The following is an 8,199-nucleotide window of genomic DNA, read 5'->3' as shown; positions in this document are numbered from 1 at the left end:
CACTTTGGATTCCCATTCCAAGAATACTGAGGGCTCTGAGTGGTGGTGTCTTTTCCGTTTCTTTCTGTTCGAGTGGTGATTGTTCGAGGTAGACGGTTGGGTTTTAGACTCGTTGTGAAGAAGAAATCTTCAACTGGTATGATCTCTTGATCTCTTTGGCATTATGAATGCATATTAGTATGTTTGAATATATATGTGGTAATTCTGTCACAATGAATTGGAAAGATCCGCTTCCACTCGTAGGTACTCTGATTAAGAGTTCCTTCAGTATGTACTTGAGACAATTGTGCAAGGTGGATCAAATTCATAACAAAAATATGATGTGAATATTCTAATAAGTTTGATCCTATCTTTTAACTTTGTTTTTCATATACATTTTATAAAACTTATCTTGGGAATCACAAATGACTTGTCTCAGCATTACAATGAAAAGATCAAAATATTGTATATTCAATGTGTTGGGGTTGATGCCTTAAAGTCTCGTGTCCTGTAGTTTGTAAATAGTTTTGTACGAACGCTTGTGATGTATAATATATGATATTTACTTCACATCTTGATTTTCTTCATCTGAATGTTTTGTTTGCTTTACCACAAACCAATAACTAAAATCCCTGGTTGTCTTAATGTAACTTAAGCATGTATGTGGTGACATACAAGTGGATCATGTCTTAAGAGATAACCAAAATGGTCTGTAGTATATGGATATAGAAGAGAAACCTTATCCTGGTAACGCTACAGATGCGGCCCGCTTTGTGGAATAGTTACAAGTGTTGTGACTTGTCACAGATGGTCTGATTCTGATCATTCGTGTTGGGGACATGCGAGGGGGGCATCCTACACAAAGAGTTTGTATAAGACTTGACCACGAAGTGTTAACGTCTTGTTATATAACACTATTCACGACAAAGACTTCACTTCACTAGGATGACCATAGGTAACATGACCTCAATCTTGAGTGAGTTGGGAACTTCTGCCATTGAGGACAGACCTTTGATTTGCATGGGTGCGAGTGGCCAGGCCGCCGACTCAAACCTACCACTTTGGGGATTCTTCTGATTTAGAAGCTGGGAACTCAGTTACACAAGAAAGAATTCACTTCTTCCCCGAAACATGGATAAGTAGATAGATAGTTCACTTAAGGGCTGATTTCAGGACTTGAACGATGTGGTGCCATACACCTTCTCATAGCCCGAGAGGTGTTCACACATAGTTGGACTATGTTGTATTGTTTATTAGAGGGATCAACGATACTTAAAGAGTGAGATGTAATTTCAGGGACAAAACAATAAATTGGCCCAACTGTACTTACGAGTATCTGTGAAGGGATATCGTACTCATGATTGGTTATATTCAATGGACACATAAATATATCTGTGGTAAGAAGAGTCTAGTTGTCGGTCTTTAGTGTAATACCTGGCAGTTAACGGATGGTAGATCTCGTAGCTAAAGAGTTTAGTCAACTATTCATGTACCGTTGGAGCTTCGAGCCATAAGTCCATAAGGTCCCCTTGGTAGCTTGGATAAAAGTTGAGAATCTATTTTTGGGTCAGTTTGAAATGTTCAAATTGACAAGAGGGAGTTCGATTATATATGATATAATTGAACTGGTCAATTATATATGATATGATTGACTAAATGTATGAAATACATTATTTTGGAGAAAATTGGATATAAATATGAATTATATCAAGTAGAGGAGAAAAAACTATAGTTGATATATGATATTAAACTATTGGTTAAGAATATAATATGATTATATTCATTATTTTATTAATTAAGCGGTTATGAGATAATTGGACGAAGTTTTCTCTGGATTCGTATAAAAATGGGAAGTTCAATTCAGTTCTTGTAACTGAAGAATAAAATGAAAATAGTTTTCATTTTGATAGATATCCGAAAATTTGCTCACGGTGTGAAAAGCTTCTATCGCTTAGTATCGAAGCCTATACGATAGCGTTCACGTAACTAAACGATCGCACACCCGCGTGAAGCCCCCGTCAACAAAATTTCTTGATAGTGCCCCTATATAAAATTCCTGGCTACATCACTGAAGCCCCCATCAACAAAATTTCTTGATCCACCATAGGAAGCTCACCTTTTCCTTCAAAAAGGAAAGAAAAAAAATTCCTACGAGCTCAATCTATACTATATCTAAAAGGGAGAAATTGGGAGAATTTTTATGTTACACATGCAATCATGAAATTTAATTTCAATTATGTAAAAATATAGGAGGCATTACCATGAAACAAATAAATAATATATAATTTAGTTTTAATATCCATTATTTTTTTTTTTATAAAATAAAACAGCAAACTATTTTTTCGCTTTAAATTATAATTTTGACATTTATGAAAATATTTGTTGTCTAAAAACACCATACTTTTATTATTTTTTAAAATGAATCTTTTTTTATCTTATTTAAAAAAAAAAAGTAAGTTTGCTATTTTAAAACTTTTCATAAATCCTCCCCTGGGAGTATTTTTCATTGTTTATGATTTTATAGGACAATAATAATTTTTTATTACCAGATATAATTTTTAAGAAACACAATGCACCTAGAAGTTAATAAAATTATAAAATTGATTTGTTTTTTATAATTTAAAGAGAATTTAAAAGGTTCATTTACTACATAATGGTTGATATACTTTTAAGAATAAGATTGAATTTAAAATTAAAGAAGTTTAAATTCTTTTTTACCGATTATCTGCCTAATTTTCCAACTTTCTACGTATCTTTTTCTTCCCTTATCTTCTCAAATGAAGATTTGTCCAGACGTTAAGTAGGTGTCATTAGTTCTACCTAACCCGAAACAAACAATATTTATAAAGCTCGAACAACAACCTAACTAACTCGTAGTTAAAGTAGAAGTAAGAGATCGATCCGCTGAGAAATGTTATTTAATCTTTTTTTTTAACCAAACTTAACTATAAAAGCTATAAAATGGGATTTTTTATTAAGACAAAAAACATGCTAAAAATCAAAAGATAAAGGATAAGTTATAACCAAGTTTAGAACACTTGTTTCTAATCCAAGTTAAACTTTCATTGCAATTCTTATCATTGAATTCTACAAATTTAATTTACACTCGGATTAAGAAGGCAACTACTTACTTAATCAGAATTAAACTAGCCTCTACAAAGGCGGACAACTAGCATAACCCAGTCAAGAAAGCGTCCTAATCAACAATTAAGGTAGGATAACCCTAATCTATCTACATGTTTCTAGCTTGACTAGGTTCCTTAGTGGTCATATAGAAGAGAAACGCATTAAGTTCTAGGATTCAATTGCATTGATTAATTATTAAGATAGCTTATTCAATTAAGTGAATTTTCTCCAAATCTAGTAATTTAGGTTAGTCTGTCATTCAACACACAAATACTATTGCCTCTTGGAGATCTTGGCTAGACATTCTATCAAACACATTAAAAGCAACATATTCAATCATGAGTAAATGTGATAAAACTAAGTATCTAAGCTAAACATGCCCAAGATATAGATCATAAAACTCAAAAGAATTTACAAGAATTCTTGAATAGAAACAAGATTGAATTACTTCACAAATCCATAGACAAATTCATGAAAATTTACAAGTTATTTATTACAAATAAAAAAGAAATCAAAATCTAACCTAGGTAGGAAACAAAGAGAAATTCCAACCTCCATCGAAAGCGTGCTTCCTCTTCTTCAACAAAAATGGAAGAAAACTATTTATAGTTGTAGGGTAGCGTCGCGAGCATTAGCAAAAGCGAGCAGTGTTGCTCAACGCCTCTCCTAGAGTCGTGACACTAAAACTTGATAGTCTTAACTCGATTACTCGATGACATTTACTTGATGCTTTATGGCCTTAACTCGACTATACTCGATCATGTTCTACGTTGATTATACTCGATGATATTCTGGGTATTTACTCGATGGCCTTTTACTCAATGATACTTGATGGATTCCTTAGCAGTCATAAAAAAGAGAAAACACGTACATTAAGTTCTAGGATTCAATTGTGTGTCAATTAATTGTTAAAATAACTTACTCACTTAAGCTAGTTTTCTCCTTATCTAGTAATTAGTACATCCTAGTTTAAAACTATATCTAATGCTATATTTACAACGTGGGTTAAAACTATTTTTAACTTTTCTTAAATTAATAAAATTAAATAACTTTATAATTATATTCATTTTAGGTGTTTTGTTAATTTAAGATAGAGATATTAAATTCTTCTAAAGAAATAGACTTAACAAACAATGAAATAAACTCTTTATTTTCCTAAAAATAATAAGATATTCATTTAAAATAATAACAATAAATAAAAATGATAATTAGGTTTTTTTCCTATACATAAATATTAAAAAACATTATTTACTTTGTATTTATAAACTTTAATTATAGTGTTGGGTTATTTAGATTGGGGGTAGTTTTGAAAGTTAATTAAGGAAAAGAGGGGGTTTCGAACTTGGAGACTTTTTTTGTCCCCATCCGAATGAGTCTCTTATTAGGGAATATTTCATTATTTTTTCTCCGTACGTCGCATTATAATGGCCTGCATTATTTTATGATCTAATTGCATCAGACGATGATGATATCATCTAAATCTAAATAGACCTAAACGAGATGACTATTGAACTTGATTCGATAATGGGGGAAGACATAATATGTGGTCTAATTCACTGCTTAAGGGGATGATATTCAATTCCAAATTGGATTTAAAAAATGAAAAACTATTCAATCATTCGACATCAAAATTTTGAAGTCATTGAGTCGAAGAAAACAACATGGGATATCAGATGTAAAAGATATGGCAATGGGTGCACGTAGAGACTTCGCGTTGTTTGCCGTAAAAAAATATGGTAAATTTGAAATTACCCAATACAATGGCCCGCATTCTTATGTGTATGTAAGACTGAATCAAGATCACAATCAATTGGAAGATATCAATTGACATCAAAACATTACAAGATATTATCTTGAAAAAATATGCTATTTCATCTTTGGAAAGTGTGTGACGGAAAAAGAAAGGCAATTACGAAAAAATTTGGAGATTGGATCAAATCATACAATTTGCTTACCAAATGGATGAATATCCTACAAATCACAAACCCCGATACAATCGTTCATTGGAGGCTAAATGAGGTGGATTGTGATGAAAGGATTGCAATGTTCAGTGTGTTTTGGTTGTTTGGACCTGTTATTGAGGGTTTAGCATTGCAAGCCGCTACTTCAAATTGACAGAACCCATTTGTATGGGAAGTATAAAGGAACATTATTAATAACTACCTCAGTTGATGCAAATGAGAAGTATAACTAGATTGACATCTAATAATGGCATTAGTGGAACAATGGCACCAAGAGACACACTTTCCACATGTTGCATGGAGAGTGTACAATTACACTTCAATCCAATTTGGACTCCCGATTAATGGAAAATCATTGATCGGGTCTCTAAATTATGAGTGGACACAACTTCATGCTCTTCTTTTAGGTGTAACCACGAATGACATCATCATGGTTATCTAAGCCTACCATGATTAGTTGATCAATTTAACAACTTCGCCCATCTACCCAATGAAGAAGACCTGCAACGTGCGCTCGAGCATATATTCTCACATTGATAATTCCAACAGCAGAGTGGGCATATATGTCTTGCATGGTTGAAAAAGTACAAGGAAAAAAAAAAGACATTGCAGACCCATTTTAAGATAAGCATATTTACCGCATCATTGTTGTGTTCATTATGAAAATCAACGAGAGTTTGGTTGTTTAATGTTATCGAGACAAAATTGCATATTTAACTCCTCAAATTACAATATAGCTATGTGAAATCTCTTAATCTGGATTAAAAAATTTGAAATATTGAGAATTTTAAGAAATATGCCAAACAAATCAAATTAACAACAGTGTAGGTACAGCCTAAATATATTGAATGACATAATTAAAACAAAAACATCCTTTCCCTAAACTTATTTGCCATGATTGTTTGATTTTATTTCATTATTACATACCAAAATAAATTTTAAAACCATTAACTTGTTATTCGTAGACTCGATGGTGACATTAGATCGTGTGAATGAAATCGATGGTGTAAACGAAGTCGATGGTAACATTACAATGGAAGAACAAGTTAATCCAATAAAACAAGACATAAGTATTCGATATAATGTTCAAAATGATTATTATTTTATTATTATTTTTGGGATAAATCTCTTATTTGGATGGGGACAAAAAAAAGTCCTCTCCTCCTTTCCAATTAGAAACCACTCTTTTCCCTAATTAATTTTCAAAACTACCCGCAATCTACCATTTATTTTACCATTTTCGTCATAACACAAAATTATTGGTAAAAAACAATGAAACGTTTTTGTTCATTTGAATAAAAAAAATTACATAATATTAACATATAGAACCAACAAAAGCATTAGATAAAAATTATAACTATAACTATACAGACAAAAACTGAGAGTAATCAAATAGTCATGTAAAAAAACTACAACGGTCCATAAACATCCACAAAGTTAAATTTATCAAATACATAATAGGTTAGAAGTGTAATTTATTTTGAAAATATTAAAAATTTATATTTATGTAGTTTGTAAACCAATGTAATATTCACCTAATCTATGAATTTCTATATAAATAAATAATAAAAATTCTCAATATTTCAAAATTTTTAATCAAGACTATGAGATTTCACATGGCTACATGGCCGGTTCACTGGTTGCATAAAATAGTTCAGAAATCAAACAATTCAAGAACCCGTTTGTTAGGACTCGCTTCAAAATGATTTAGAGAGGGCCAAAACCATTCAAATCAATTTTAATGATGAGATATAATTGAGATTAATCACCTAAAATTCGACATTAAGTTAATTTAAAATAATTAAAGACGAGATAAATATGATTTGTTTTCAAATTTACCCAAAAAAATTGCCAATAATATTTTTCCACTCTTTGAAAACAATTCTTAAAAGTGAAGCATAAATCTTGAAACGAGGCTCATAACTAGATATTCGGAAACAATTTCTAGAATTCAACAATGACAAAAACAGAATTGCAATTTCTAGAATTCAACAATGACAAAAACAGATTATCGGAAACAAACCGAAAACTCGATAATTTTGAAAAGTATTATATAATCATTAAGGTTGGAGAGATCAGAGTGTGCTAATATGGAAATTCAGTCACGGTTAATTCAGAAACACGGACCAATGTTGCTCATCATATCTCTACCAAACTTCAACAAGATCAAAGAAAAACACAGACTAAATTTAGAAGACTATGCGAATGGAAACAAAATCAAGTGAAAATGCATTCGTAAGACTTGCGGGACAAAGCGAAAAGCATCAGAGACTTAAATACGAAAGTAATCACGAAATACTTCGATCATTTTGTTGCAGTTAATTTCCTCATCCTCTGCAACATTCTTTGTCCCGCTACAAATAAACAATGAAACTAAAAAATGGCAATGAATAATATGATGACCGACAGCGGTATATCAACGATGAGAATAAAGGAAAGATGAACGAAGAAGGACAGAGACCGTCGACGGAATAGATGAAGGCTTCTTAGGGTTTAAAGCGATATTTATAGGGTTCTGCGAGTGAACCCTAGAAATTAGTTGAGTTTTATATGGGCCTTTTGTTTGGGCCCATTGCATATCTCTTCCACAGCGCTCATCAAACGATTACATGGGCTTAGCCCAATAAAGAAAATATTGAGGATTTTTCAATTTAATTGGTTAAATTACCATTTTAAGAGGGTTAAATTACAAGTCTAGTGTTTGAAATTTTAAGCTTATATTTGTTTGGTTTATGAACTATTAATTATTTTTTAAAAAAATATGTGTGGTTGGAGGACCGAACCTCATATTTCAAAATTGATAGTTCAAATGCATACTAATTAAAAGCATGTTTGGACTTTAAATTGACTAAAGAAAAAAAATATTTTTCAAAAAAGTTGTTTTTATTTAAACTCTCTTGATAAAAATGGTTTAAAATAAATTTTGAAAATGTTTCAAGAACTATTTTGAGTGATTGTCAAACACTTTCATTTTTTTTTTTCAAAATTAAACACTTGAATAGTTAAAAGGAAAAAAAAAAAAAAGTACACCTTGAGTTATGCTCATATTGGTCATTAACTATTAAATTTGTTTATTAGATACTTGAACTTTCTATTTTATATGAAGTAGATGTTCCTCTTTAAAATATGTAAT

General features: G+C 31.2%; 2 non-coding genes across 2 annotated transcripts; both read right to left on the bottom strand.

Moving 5' to 3' along the window:
* Positions 1-7,137: 7,137 nt before the first annotated feature.
* On the bottom strand, positions 7,138-7,214 carry LOC120070447 (small nucleolar RNA SNORD18). The gene has a single exon (XR_005479943.1). It is a non-coding gene; the product is annotated as a small nucleolar RNA SNORD18 (small nucleolar RNA).
* Positions 7,215-7,325: 111 nt separating this feature from the next.
* On the bottom strand, positions 7,326-7,407 carry LOC120070427 (small nucleolar RNA Z199). The gene has a single exon (XR_005479921.1). It is a non-coding gene; the product is annotated as a small nucleolar RNA Z199 (small nucleolar RNA).
* Between the last annotated feature and the right edge of the window lie 792 nt (positions 7,408-8,199).

The sequence above is a fragment of the Benincasa hispida genome, chromosome 1, assembly GCF_027475165.1.
Source record: "Benincasa hispida cultivar pf3 chromosome 1, pf3_genome.v1.1, whole genome shotgun sequence".
Taxonomy (NCBI): domain Eukaryota; kingdom Viridiplantae; phylum Streptophyta; class Magnoliopsida; order Cucurbitales; family Cucurbitaceae; genus Benincasa; species Benincasa hispida.
Note: the sequence above shows the minus strand (reverse complement) of the source record. Positions and strands in the feature narration are given on the sequence as shown.